Here is a 12,827-nt window from a genome sequence, read left to right as displayed (position 1 = left end):
ATTATCTCAATAGTTTCTGGGGCTGAGAAATTAGGAAGCAGCTTTGCTAAGTGGTTCTGACTCAAGGTCTGTCATGAGTCGCAGTCAAGATTTTGCTGGGACTGTAGTCATCTCAAGGCTTGACTGGGGCTGGATGATCTGTTGCCAAGATGGTTCCCTCAGTTCCTCACCACATGGACCTCTCCCTAGGACTACCTGAGTGTCCACACAGCATATCACTTGGTTTCCTCCACTATGAATAATTCAAAAGAGGGCAAAAATGAAGCCATACACCTTGGATCCTGATCTTGGAAGTCACATAAATATCACTTCCAGCACAATCTATTAGTTAGTAGGAGTAAGCCATTAAGTCTAGCCCACACTTGAGGGAAGGGATTTAGGCTCCACTTTTTGAGAAGAGGAATGTTAAAGAATTTGTGGACAGGGGCACCTGGGTGGCTCAGTCGGTTGAGCGTCTGACTCTTGATTTTGGTTCAGGTCATGATCCCAGGGTTGTGGGATCAAGCCCTACACTGGGCTCCGTGCTGAGCGTGAAGCCTGCTTGAGATTCTCTCTCTCTCTCTCTCTCTCTCTCTCTCTCTCAAATAAATAAAATGAAAAAAATTTAAAAAAAGAATTTGTGGACATATTTTAATATCACCACAATCCATAAGATGCCTTAAATTTAAATCTTGATGAAATTTTCAAACACTCTCAGATCTGGCCTGGGCTGATCATTGGCCAAAGAGCCCACCTCTCCTTTTAATATCCTTCCTCCTGATACACACACATATTTTTTTCATGACTTAATTCCTCTTTTCTTTTAATTAATTTTGTTGGCATAAAACAGGCAGTATATGCTACATGGCCTGCCCCCTCCCTGAATATCCTCAGATAATTTTATAATAAATTATAAAAATAAAATACATTTATTTTTTAAGGAATGTAGCCACTGTTGACACTAAAGAAAGTAAATTATGAACACTATAAGGTATCATGGTAATGATAAGTACGGTTTACTGAGGGGTTTACTCTGGGCCAGGCATTTTATTAAACAATGTGTGTGTCATATCCTGTGTGAGATCTTCACGCCAATGCTGTGAGGTAGATGCAGTTACCAGATAGCCCCCCAAATCCTCAGCCAAATGAGGATAATGGTATGACTTCCCCACACTGATTGAAGCACAATTGGAAAGAAGCTAAAGAGAGATTTTTTAAATTGAAACCAACGGAACAGAGCAGATCCCAGAACTTGCCCCATGCATGGTTAGGAATGTTTTATACCAGTAATGGAGCTGGCACTACAGATTGGGGAGAAACGTATGGAACATGCAATATACTTACGGGAAAATTGTTTTGGGTTTGGTTCCTCCCTCACACAGAACACAATAGTGAATTTGAGGTAAACCAAAGAGTTGCGTGTGAAAAGGAAAATTTCAAAACTTTTAGAAGAAAATGTAGGAGAATACCTGTTTGATCTCCATACAGGAAACAGTTTTCTAAACAAAGAAAAATAGGCAAGGAAAGTGTTGTCAAACTTGGCCCTGTGAAAATTAAGAACTTGTGATTATCAAAAGAGGGCAGAACAATGTGAAATACAAGATATAATCTGGGAAAAGAAATTCACAAAACATAACTGACAAGGAATTCCATCCAGAAAAAAAAGTACGTTGTGTAATATATATATAAGACATATGTTTTATAACACGTTTAATACACACATATTTTAAAAATCAATGAAAAAGCAAAAACTCTATTAAAAAAATAGGCAAGAGGCACAGAAAGGTATTTAATAGAAAAGAAACCATGAATGTCCAATAAACAGGGAAACATGTTCAATCATTTATAATTAAGGAAATACAAATTAAAGAATGAGGTAACATTTTATAGCCTCCAAACTGATAAAACATTTTAAAAACATGTTGGTGAAGCCATGGGTTAACATGAAGTCTTATACACTGCTGGTGGGAGTATAAATTATTCCAACCACTTTTAGAAATAATCTGGCATTATTGGGGCGGCTGGGTGGCTCAGCTGGTTGAACGTCTGACTTTGGCTCAGGTCATGATCTTGCGGTTCGTGGGTTGAAACCCCACGTTGGGCTCTGTGCTGACAGCTCAGAACCTGGAGCCTGCTTTGGATTCTGTGTCTCCCTCTCTCTCTGCCCCTCCCCCACCCATGCTCTGCTCTCTCTCTCACAAACATGAAAAAAAATTAAAAAAAGAAATAATTTGGCATTATCTAGTAAAGTTGAACATACACATAAAGTGTTCTGTAACCCAGAAATTCCCAGGAATGTGTGGATCCCTCCTCCTACTAACTCATACACGTGTGCAACTGAGGTAGGTTCAAATATGTCCACAGCAGCACTTCTATTGTAGTGAAAACAATAAAATACTATTTAAATGGCTATCAATAGGAAAATGGTCATCTTTGCCATACTTGTGCAATGAATACCTTGCTACAATGAAAATTAATGAACTTTAGCTACGTACACAAGATGGATGCTTTTTTCAAACAAAATGTCAAGTGAAAAACATCACGTTGTAGAAGAATATATGGACTATGATAACATACAAAGTGCAAAAACAGGCAAAACTGAACCATATAGTGTTAAGACGTGTGAAAATCTATTTTTAAAAAAGTGATGGGATGATATACACACAGCTTAGAGCAGTGCTTACTTTTGGGAAAAGGGAAGTCAGGAGAAAGACACGGAGGTAGGGCACAGAGGGGACTTGGGACTGATAATGTTCTCTTTCTTGAACAGAGTGGTCGATCCATGAAAGTTCATATTTAAAAAAAATTTTTAAGTATATTTATTTATTTTGAGAGAGAGAAAGACAGAGCACACAAGTGAGGGAGGGGCAGAGAGAGAGAGAGAATCCCAAGTAGGCTCTGCATTGTCAGTGTAGAGCCCGACATGGGGCTCAAACTCATGAACTGTGAGGTCATGACCTGAGCCAAAGTTAAGAGCCAGACACTTAACTGACTGAGCCACCCAGGTGCCCCAGTTCATACTATTATTACTAATATTTTATACATTTTTGTAAGTATTAAATAAGGAAGAAAAATGGAGATCAGAAATGAGAAGATGACTGGAATGGATGGCTATGTATTAAATAACTCAAGGAAGTGATGATATCGTTTGGAGATACCAGTCTGTATTCTCTTTTATCTTCTCTATCAACCTTCCCTATTCCTCCCACCTCCCCACTTCCAAAAAAAAGAAAACAAACAAACAAAACCATATAAATAACCCATAATTTGAATACAGTTATTTTAAAATTAAAATAAAAAACTAACCAGTAAAACCAAGATACCAAAGATAATCCTCCTAAAAGCTGAGGAGACTGTTCTGCCATGACATTAATTCCTCCCAGTCAGGTGCACCCTTTACTCTATGATATGAGCAGGAGGTGGTGATAATCTGGTGGAATGCTATTATACAGAAAGCCCCTTGGAATCAGGGTCTCAGAGAACTGTTTTTAACCTTAAACATCAATGCTTTTGTCCTGAATAATCTAGAATGCCTGACTACGTAGGCTGCAATCTGTCCATGTATGCATGCATCCATCCATCCTTCATCTGTCCTCCAGCATTGAGTTGCTCCTTCATGCCTGGGCTAAGGAGCTGCTGGAGAGGATGTGAACAGGAGTTAGAGGTAATCTCACTGCGGGATGACAGTGTGAGGTTGGAATCAGGTCTTGGGCAGACTTGGAGGCACGAGGTCACAAGGGGGTTGCTCTGCTTGCCTGAGAGGGCTTCATAGCAGACAAGATGACTCTGTGTCTTGGTATGTCCTGATGCGCCTTGAAGATCAGAGGAAAAGCTTTCAGACATGTGGTCTTCAAACTTTTTGTTTGTTTTGCTATGAACTTGTTAGAGAAAATATGAAAAGCTATGTATAGTTCATAATTTTCATTTACATTTTGTTATGAGTTTAAGTAGTTGTAAAGAGTGCAAGTGTCTGCTTATTATGAATACCAACATTTTATTATTTTTTATTATTTTTAAGTTTATTTAGTTATTTTGAAAGAGAGATTGAGCATGAGTGGTGGAGAGAGAGGGAGAAAGAGAACCCCAAGTAGGTTCCCCACTGTCAGCTTGGAGCCTGACGTGGGACTTGGTCCCATGAACTGTGAGATCATGTCCTGAGCCAAAATCAACAGTTGGATGCTCGACCAGCTAAGCTACCCAGGCACCCCTAAATGCTCATATTTTAAAACAAACCTTTTGCACAGTTCAAAAACTGTTTCCAATGGAATCTATATTCTATGGTAATTTGGTATATAATCATGTGATAAAAATACACAAGGGCAAACTCTTCATGAAGTATTGACATTTAAAACAAGACTTTTATATGATTTTTAAAAATGCTTCCAATGGAACCTATATACCATGGTGATTTGACATCAGCATCATTTTAGAAATAGAAGAACAGGTTCTTAAACGTTGCATCATTCTTTCTTCTCTTTGATTCCTATTTCCCTTCCTTTACCTCATAAAACTTTATCCTTATGAAACATAATTTGTGTCATCTTTTTCTATAACAAAATAATATATATAAACTCAGAGCCTATAAGTCTCTAAGTGTTAACACATTTCTTCTGGGTTGAGTCATACAGTCATCACTGGTATACAAATTATGAAAACAACATAAATGTGTTTGGGTAATTATTATTTTTAAACAAAATGTTTATTGGAAACAGATCTTTTCATAAGAGATATTTTCTTTATTTACATTGCTCTGCTTTTTAAAACAAATTGATATTTCCATGTTGACTATTAATAAAATTGCCAAAACGGAATAGGTTTCAGCATCAGTACTCATTCTATTGTTTCATTTTTTATTTTTATTTTTTTAATTTAAAAAAAATTTTATTTATATTAGAGAGAGAGAGAGACAGATGGAGAGCGAGTGGGGGAAGGGCAGAGAGAGAGGAGGAGACAGAATCCAAAACAGGCCGTAGGCTCTGAGCTGTCAGCCCAGAGCCTGTTGTGCGGCTCGAACTCACGAGCTGTGAGATCATGACCTGAGCAAAAGTCGGACAGTCAACTGACTGAGCCACCCAGGCACCCCAATTTTTTTTTGTTTTTTAAAAGATGTAAATGCTGAGATATTTTGTTCATATTTAAGCAGTGGGATTGGAAGTTTTATTATAGAAATGTCATTTTAATTCTTTGAATTTTTTTGAGTTAAACGTTCAAAATCACTTAGTGGTTGTTTTTTCCTCAAAATTTATTTTTGTATTAATGTATTTATCTTGAGAGAGAGAGAGAGCGGGTGTGTGTGCGTGTGTGTGTGTGTGCGCCTGCGCACAAGTGGGGGAGGGAGAGAGAGAGAGAGAGAGAGAGAGAGAGAGAGAGAGAGAGAATCCTAAGCAGACTCCCTGCGGGCTGTCAGTGCAGAGCCTGATCAGGGGCTCAAACTCACAAACCTTGAGATCATGACCTGAGCTAAAAGGAAGAGTCGGACACTTAATCCATGGAGTCACCCAGGTGCCCCTCAAGATTATTTTAAAAGAACACTCAGTGGATAATTGACATCTCCTTCAGCTTTGTTGCAAGCAATGAATCAATACTCTTTGACTTGTGAAAATGTTTGTAACCATTTATTAGAGTGAGTCAGTTTCTCAGTCATAACATCGATGTTTCACATTGTTGCTTTACCAGGGAACCTGGTGGGTTTTGTACCCGAGGCAATGTATTCCCTAAGATGTGAGATGGAAGGAGGAGGGCCTTTGCTCTGTAAGGTGGAAAGATGTCCATTTCACAAGAGGAACGTACAACTTTGACCTCATTTTTTCTTAGGTAGATTTGAGAAAAGAGGAAAAACAGGCTTTGAGGATCTGAAAATTGACTCCCATAAGAACTCAAGACTCACATGGAAAGTTGTCCAGATTCTTGCTATTGGAATGTGGTCTGTGGACAGGCAGCATCGGCATCACCTGGGAGCTGGGTAGAAATGCAGACTCTTGGGCCTACTCCAGACCTACGGAATCAGAATCTGCATTTGATGGAATCTCAGGGTGATTTGCAAGCACATTCAAGTCTGAGAAACACTGAGCTGGACCACCGCCACTCCCCTCCCGGAAGAACGTGGCTTTGCAGCCTGGAATCTGTCCGTGTTCCCCGCGTGGGCTCCTTCCTAGGGTAGGCTATCATTTAAATACCTCTTCAGCGTCTGCTGCTAATGCTCCTGGCTTCCGTTCTCTACGAAGTCTGCTGGTTGGGTTTCTAGCAGCCTATGGGACTGGCTGAGCTGGGCTTTCTGATTACAAATAATTTGAAAAGCTGCTTATGTAAGACTAGATGGCCCCTAAGGTACCCTTGGTAAGTGTTGGTTGATAGCTCTTACTTCCTTCTCGCTAATGGTCAGATTTGGGTAGGTCTGTTTTCCTCCCTGAGTTTCATTCCAGCCTGTGATTTTGAATCACTTGATGTTAAGATTGGCAAGACCCGCCTGTGTCACGGAGAGATTTCCTCCCATCATCCCTGTGAACACTGTCATTAGGGGAGCTGCAAATAGAATAGCTTTTTTTTTCCTTTTCTTTTTTTTTTTTTTTTTTTTTTTTTTTTTTTTTACGGAAAATAAAAGCCCATTCAAATCGAGGGTCAAAAGCTACTGGCTCTAACAAGAAGAAAATGGCTGTGGTTGTATTTTTGAAATGTTTTCGCCTTTCTCTGTATTTTTTGCTGGGTTGACAGTTGTGCTATCTGAGCTTGGCCTAGCCCTCCGCCCTCCCTTCTGGCCCCACATTCACTCTCCATGTGTGTGGGATTCCAGATCTCTAAACAAGGGGCCCTGGCACCAAAGCTTCCCTCTTGGGCACAAAACCCTAGTGGCAGTGGTGTTTGGGAGCAGAAGTCTGTGGGAAGGAGCATTTCCCCGACATCATTCTCACTTTGCCTCCACAGCAGAAAAGCCCACAGTGTGCTGGACAGAGCAAGGACTGCCCAGAGTTCAAAATCTGCTCCATCACTCATTAGCTGAGGGATGCAGACAAGTTACCTAAGCTCTGTGAACTTCTATGTCTCTATCTCTAAGATGGCCAGCAGCTCAAAGGGCCACAAGGGAATTAAATGAGGCCTAGCACATAAGTAGCTGAATGGATGTATATAACAGATTTTGCTCCTCCTCCCAAAACAAATGGACAGTGCTTCTTAAAAATCATTGCTTCATAAAATCATGGGATTCTAACCCAGGGCAAGTTCTTAAAAATCATCTCATTCACTCGTGAAGATACTGGCGGAAAAATAATCTGCACCGACGAGCCAAATTTCAGATTTTACAATAGCACTTATATGCCAATAATACTTTAAGATGATGGTGGCCAAGAAGAGACACGTTTCTCTACTGCTGATCAACCACAGATCAGTGTTATAGGTTATGAGAGCTAAGTCAGAACATGAATAGACAAGAGAGATCACACAGTACAGCAGAAGCACAGCACTGAGAGTCCTCAAATGCATTTTTTTTTCCTACTTTGCACAGCGTTTTGTATAGTGAAATTATATACCCTTATTAGCAGTTTCTAAAGTGTGGTCCCTAATCAGCAGCAGCAGCAGCAGGAGCAGCAGGAGCAGCAGCAGCTGGGAAATTGTTAGAAATGCGAATACTCCAGCTCGGGCCCAGGCTTACTGAATCAAAAATCCTGGGGGTGGGACCAGCAGTGTTTTAACCGAGCTTACATGTGATTCCCATGCACACTAGAGGTCAGGAATTACTGGTTTACATTATGACAGCTTACAACCATCTTTTCCAATGCAAAGTAAAATGATATCATAAATGTCTTAGCATTTTAATTTCCTCACCTCCTTGACATATACTGTGAAAATTCCAGATACTACTGTCTGCTGATTCTTGCAGAGATATGCATGAACACAGTCACCAGATATAACTTTCTCCACCGTCCTGGGTGGGATTTATTTAATCATGAAGTAATAATAAGGAGAATGATCTTTTTAAAAAAAATTTTTTTTAACATTTATTCATTTTTGAGAGCCAGAGAGCGCGAGTAGGGGAGGAGAGGAGAGAGAGGGAGACATAGAGTCAGAAGCAGGCTCCAGGCTCTGAACTGTCAGCACAGAGCCCGACACGGGGCTCGAACTCACAGACTGTGTGTGATCGTGACCTGAGCCGAAGTCGGACACTTAACCGACTGAGCCATGCGCCCCTTTAAGGAGAATGATCTTGAAAACCAAGCAAATGAATTTTATCTCACTTCTGTTCTCTAGAAATACCTTTCTTCTAGAGTTACAATATATTTATAAGTTTATTACAAATTATACAGACCACTAGATTTTCATTTCCACGCTTTAGCAATCCCATCTAAAGACGCAATTGCAATGAAGCCCTGTGTTGTCTGGAACGTGGCAACGTCTGTGATGATTTTATGGTGTCCCACAGGCAGAGGCTCTGGGCCCCTCTGAGGGGTGTCATCGCTCAGTCCCACCTTCTGCTTCCTCTGATTTACTGCTTCATGGTTAAAAGTCAAGGAGAAAGTCAGATGTTAAAAGCCTGTACCACATTCTGCCTCTCATTCATATTCCCTTATCATTGGCTATTTATGAGTCTGCCACATTCCCCCAGATTAGGGATCCTTCAAGGGCAACTGTCATCTGTTTAATTCCCCTTCTACAAGGTAGGCATGAAATAGACTTTCATGAACATAAGTGAAACAGAAGCCCAGCGAGGCCGAGAGGCTTACTGAAGGCTGTGGGTGCCCACGGCTGCTCCTTATTGCTCCCTTTGTTGCACCATTTCTGTTTATTGTGTGGGCTTTATTACTTACTTTATTTCCATGTGGAATTCTCTAGAGACTTTGTAAGTGATTGACTGCGTTCATCCCCAAAACTGCGGATACCGGGCTTTGTAAATATAGTGGAAGACAGGAGATCCGCAGCTAAAAGCTTCCTAATGAGGACAACTCGAACATGTTATTTTCAACATTCAACTCCCAAGTTTGAATAATTCATGAAAAAAAAATCTGTTGAACTAGAAGTGACTGGGCTATTTTAATGAAAGTAGAGACTTGAAATGTTTCAGAGCTGGAGATTATGTGAGGGAAGTGCAGGCAGGGAGAAGTGACCAGCCCAGCACAGGGTGAGCTCAGGTCTTCTCTGACCAGGACTCCCATTGTCCAAGGTCACACCAGCCACGGTGGTGGTCAAGCCCAAACCAGAACCAAGACTTGGAGATGCACATGCTCAGCTGTCTCCACTGAGACACACAGCTGGCCACAGACACCAAAGGGGGTCCGGCCCCAAGGTCCTTCTCTCTTGCATTGCGGGGCCACAGAAGACACAGCAGATTGTATTTCCTTTTCGGTCTTCAGTGTAGCTCAGTTGATCTCAGCTGGCTGTACTTTAGAACCCCTTGGGGAGCGTTTACAAAATCTGGATGCCCAGAACCCACCCCAAACCAATTAACTAAGTCTCTTGGGGTGGGACCCACGCCTCAGTCTTTTTAAATCTCCCTAGGCGATCTCAACCTGCAGCCGAGTCTGAGAAACATCAAGTCTAGCCCGTCTCAGTCTTGTTTCTCCTATTCCCTTAAATGCCAGATCTCTCTTGTTACTTCTGTTTTCTTTTGCTAATCCTCAGGTTTTAACGCTGTAATCACACAGTTTACGTTATGGGTGCTGCCATTCCAAGCCATTTAAGACATCTGCAAAAACCTAGCCCTGTAGTCTCCTCCTTATCTACTTGTCTCTCTGTTGGCTTGGTTTCTGTGTCCCTCCTCCTGGCCTCCACAAGGTCACTCCGCCAGGGCCTCACTCTCCCTCCAGGAGCTGCCATTTGTAGCCCTTCTCTGCACCTCCCCTCAACACCTCCTCCTTCTGAGCTTCTGCGGATGGCAGCTGGGGGGCTGGACTAGAGGGACTGGAGGCCCCCCGCTGGACGAATCTTCAGGGAGGGCTGCTCCTGTGGTGATTGGTCCCAGAGGGAACAATTCTTGCAACAGCTCTTCTCTTCTTGCTGGCTAAGTGTGTGGGTGTGCAGCAGGCATTTGCTAGGGAACGTCGGCAAAAAATAAAACTTTTCAAGCTTCAATTCTGCAGACAGATTGAGAGGCCCCCCAACAGTTCAGAATTGCCGAATCTGGCTCCATCCACCCACTTAAGCCCCAGGAAGTGGTAGGTCGAGTTAGATGTGTTTGGATTTTGTTAACAGTGGCCTAGCCTATGGGAGTTTAAATCAGAAGGGTGATACTTTAAGATAAACCAGTAACAAGTAATTATTGGACACTCACTGCATGTAGGGCACTGTGCTAGACATTGATAAAACCATGTGGGAGGTCACCACTGATAAAGGTGCTTTATGAACAATAGAAGGGAAGGAACAGAGGTTTGGGGCAGGCTGTGGTCAGTCTGAAGTTCAAGAAGAGCAGAGGGCTAAAATTCAGTCCCAAGGCAAGGATAAGAAGGAAATAAAAAGAGCCATAAAAGGGGGAGGAGGCGGGGTGAGTAACACTGTGTGTTTAACTTCCTGGGATTTAAAGTCCTGAAATTATTTGCCTAGCCCATGCTCAACAACCATACTGCGGTCTCCATATTGTTTTAATCTCGCCATTTTGACCCTCAGGACATTCAGACCCCTCAGAGAGCTTAGCAAACAGTATCTCAAGATAGCTGCAGCTTCTGTCTCAATCTGTCTCCCCTGTGTGTGTCTCTTTTTGTCATTTTCTGACTCCTACACTTTATCTCCCTTGCTATGTCTTAGATACATAGCATTTTTTCATGGATAAGTAAAGAAATAAATCTAAGCTCTCAGCCTATTACCAAGTAATAATGAATATTCCTGATGGAAATAACCACCACAAAATAAGAGTAACAACAGCTAAAACTACATACCCGGAAAAAAATGGCCTGAAGAATCCAACCTTGACCAAAATGTAGACAACCAAATCTGACTGGGGAAAAATTGGATTTAGTAGAAATAATGGCCACAAAATGAAAGGCAGATGTTATAATTGGGAAAATTTGACATGGATGAAAACCTGAATCAGATTTCATTGTAACATTTAAACAGAAAAAGAATTAATGCTGATGAAAATAATTCCCATAAACTATAATAAAAGTGGTAAAACTGGAAACGAATTGTGCTTAGGGAATCAATGAATTTTAGTACTTAATGACATTTGTTCTGGGAATCTTCATGCACAGTTGGTGGGAACATGAATTGGTGCAGCCACTATGGAAAACAATGTGAGGTCCCTCAAAAAATTAAAAATAGAAATACCATATGATCCTGTAATTTTACTTCTCAATATTCACCTGAAGAAAACAAAAAAACTAATTCAGAAAGACACATGCACCCCTATGTTTATTGCAGCATTATTTACAATAGCCAAGATAGGGAAACAAGCCCTATGAATGAATAAAGATGTCATGTATACATATATACAATGGAATATTACTCAGACATAAAAAAAGAAAAGAAATCTTGCCCTTTGTGACAACCTGGATGAACCTAGAGGATATTATGCTGAGTGAAATAAGTGAGACAGAGAAAGACAAATACCATATGGTTACACTTATATGTGGAATTTAAAAAACAAAACAAATGAACAAACAAAAAATGAGAAACAGAATCATAAATAGAGAGACCAAACTGGTAGTTGCCAGCAAAGGAAGAGGTTGGAGAGTAGGTTGAGGAGATTAAGGAGATTAAGAGGCACACATTTATAAAATAAATAAGTCACAAGAATGAAAAGTACAGCACAGGGAATATAGTCAATAATATTGTAATAACATTGTATGGTGACCGATGATAACCACACTTACTATGGTGGGCACTGCATAATGTATCTAATTGTCAATCACTATGTCGTACATGTGAAACGAATATGATACTGTATGCCAACTATACTTCAGTAAAGAAAACACTTATTCTAGGGGCACCTGGGGCGCTCTGTCTAAGCCTCAGACCCTTGATTTTGGCTCAGGTCATGATCTTGCGGTTGTGAGATCAAGTCCCAAATTGATCTCCAAGCTGGGCATGGAGCCTGCTTAAGATTCTCTTTCCCCAACTCGCTCTGCCCCTCCCCTGCTTGGTCATTCTCTCTCTCTTTCAAAAACAAACAAACAAAACACTTATTGTAGAAATTACTTTCTTGATAGAAATCTATCAATGTTGGCATAATTTTGATTAAAACATTTATGGCCAAACTTCCATTGGGGTAACATTACAGTCAAAAATTATCATGACTCCACAGAGGCTGCCTCCTGAAGAGGCAGGTGGGTGGAAGCTAAATCACAACTCCAGGGTAAAGACCTGGGAATCTGTATTTCTAAAACAATATGCTCCCTTTTGAATCTTAATTTAAACAATTTAAAAATGTTTTTGGGGCAGCTCACCTGGGTGGCTCAGTTGGTTAAGTGTCTGACTTCGGCTCAGGTCATGATCTTGCAGTCCGTGAGTTCAAGCCCCACGTCGGGCTCTGTGCTGATAGCTCAGGGCCTGGAGCCGGCTTTGGATTCTGTGTCTCCCTCTCTCTCTGCCCCTCCCGCACTCATACTCTGTCTCACTCTCTCTCTCAAAAAAAAAAAAAAAAACTTAAAAAAAAATTAAAATGTTTTTGGGGCAACTAGGAAAGTTTAAGCAAGGACAGGATATTAGATAATATTAAGCAATTATTATTATTTTTTAGGTATAATAATGATGTTACAATCATGTTTTTGAGAAGTCCTATTATGGACTGAATTGTGTTCCCCCAAAATTTAAATGTTGAAGCCCTACCCCCCAAAGGGATATATTTGGAGACAGGGCCTTTAAAGAAATAATTAAGATTAAATGAGATCATAAGGGTGGAGCTCTAATGCAGTAGGCCTGGTGTCCTT

The 12,827-nt window shown here is 40.9% G+C and overlaps 1 long non-coding RNA gene across 3 annotated transcripts in view; it reads left to right on the top strand.

Moving 5' to 3' along the window:
- The window catches only part of LOC131511807 (uncharacterized), a 37,380-nt gene that overhangs the window by 3,600 nt on the left and 20,953 nt on the right, over positions 1-12,827 (top strand). The window contains exon 2 of one of the 3 annotated variants that reach the window (XR_009261747.1): positions 5,798-6,135. The exons of the other annotated variants lie outside the window; for them this stretch is intronic. This is a non-coding gene — a long non-coding RNA (uncharacterized LOC131511807). The remainder of the gene's footprint in view (positions 1-5,797; positions 6,136-12,827) is intronic. 3 annotated transcript variants of the gene reach the window in all.

Source organism: Neofelis nebulosa, chromosome 5 (genome assembly GCF_028018385.1).
Source record: "Neofelis nebulosa isolate mNeoNeb1 chromosome 5, mNeoNeb1.pri, whole genome shotgun sequence".
Lineage (NCBI taxonomy): Eukaryota > Metazoa > Chordata > Mammalia > Carnivora > Felidae > Neofelis > Neofelis nebulosa.
This window is presented reverse-complemented; position numbering and strand designations above follow the sequence as displayed.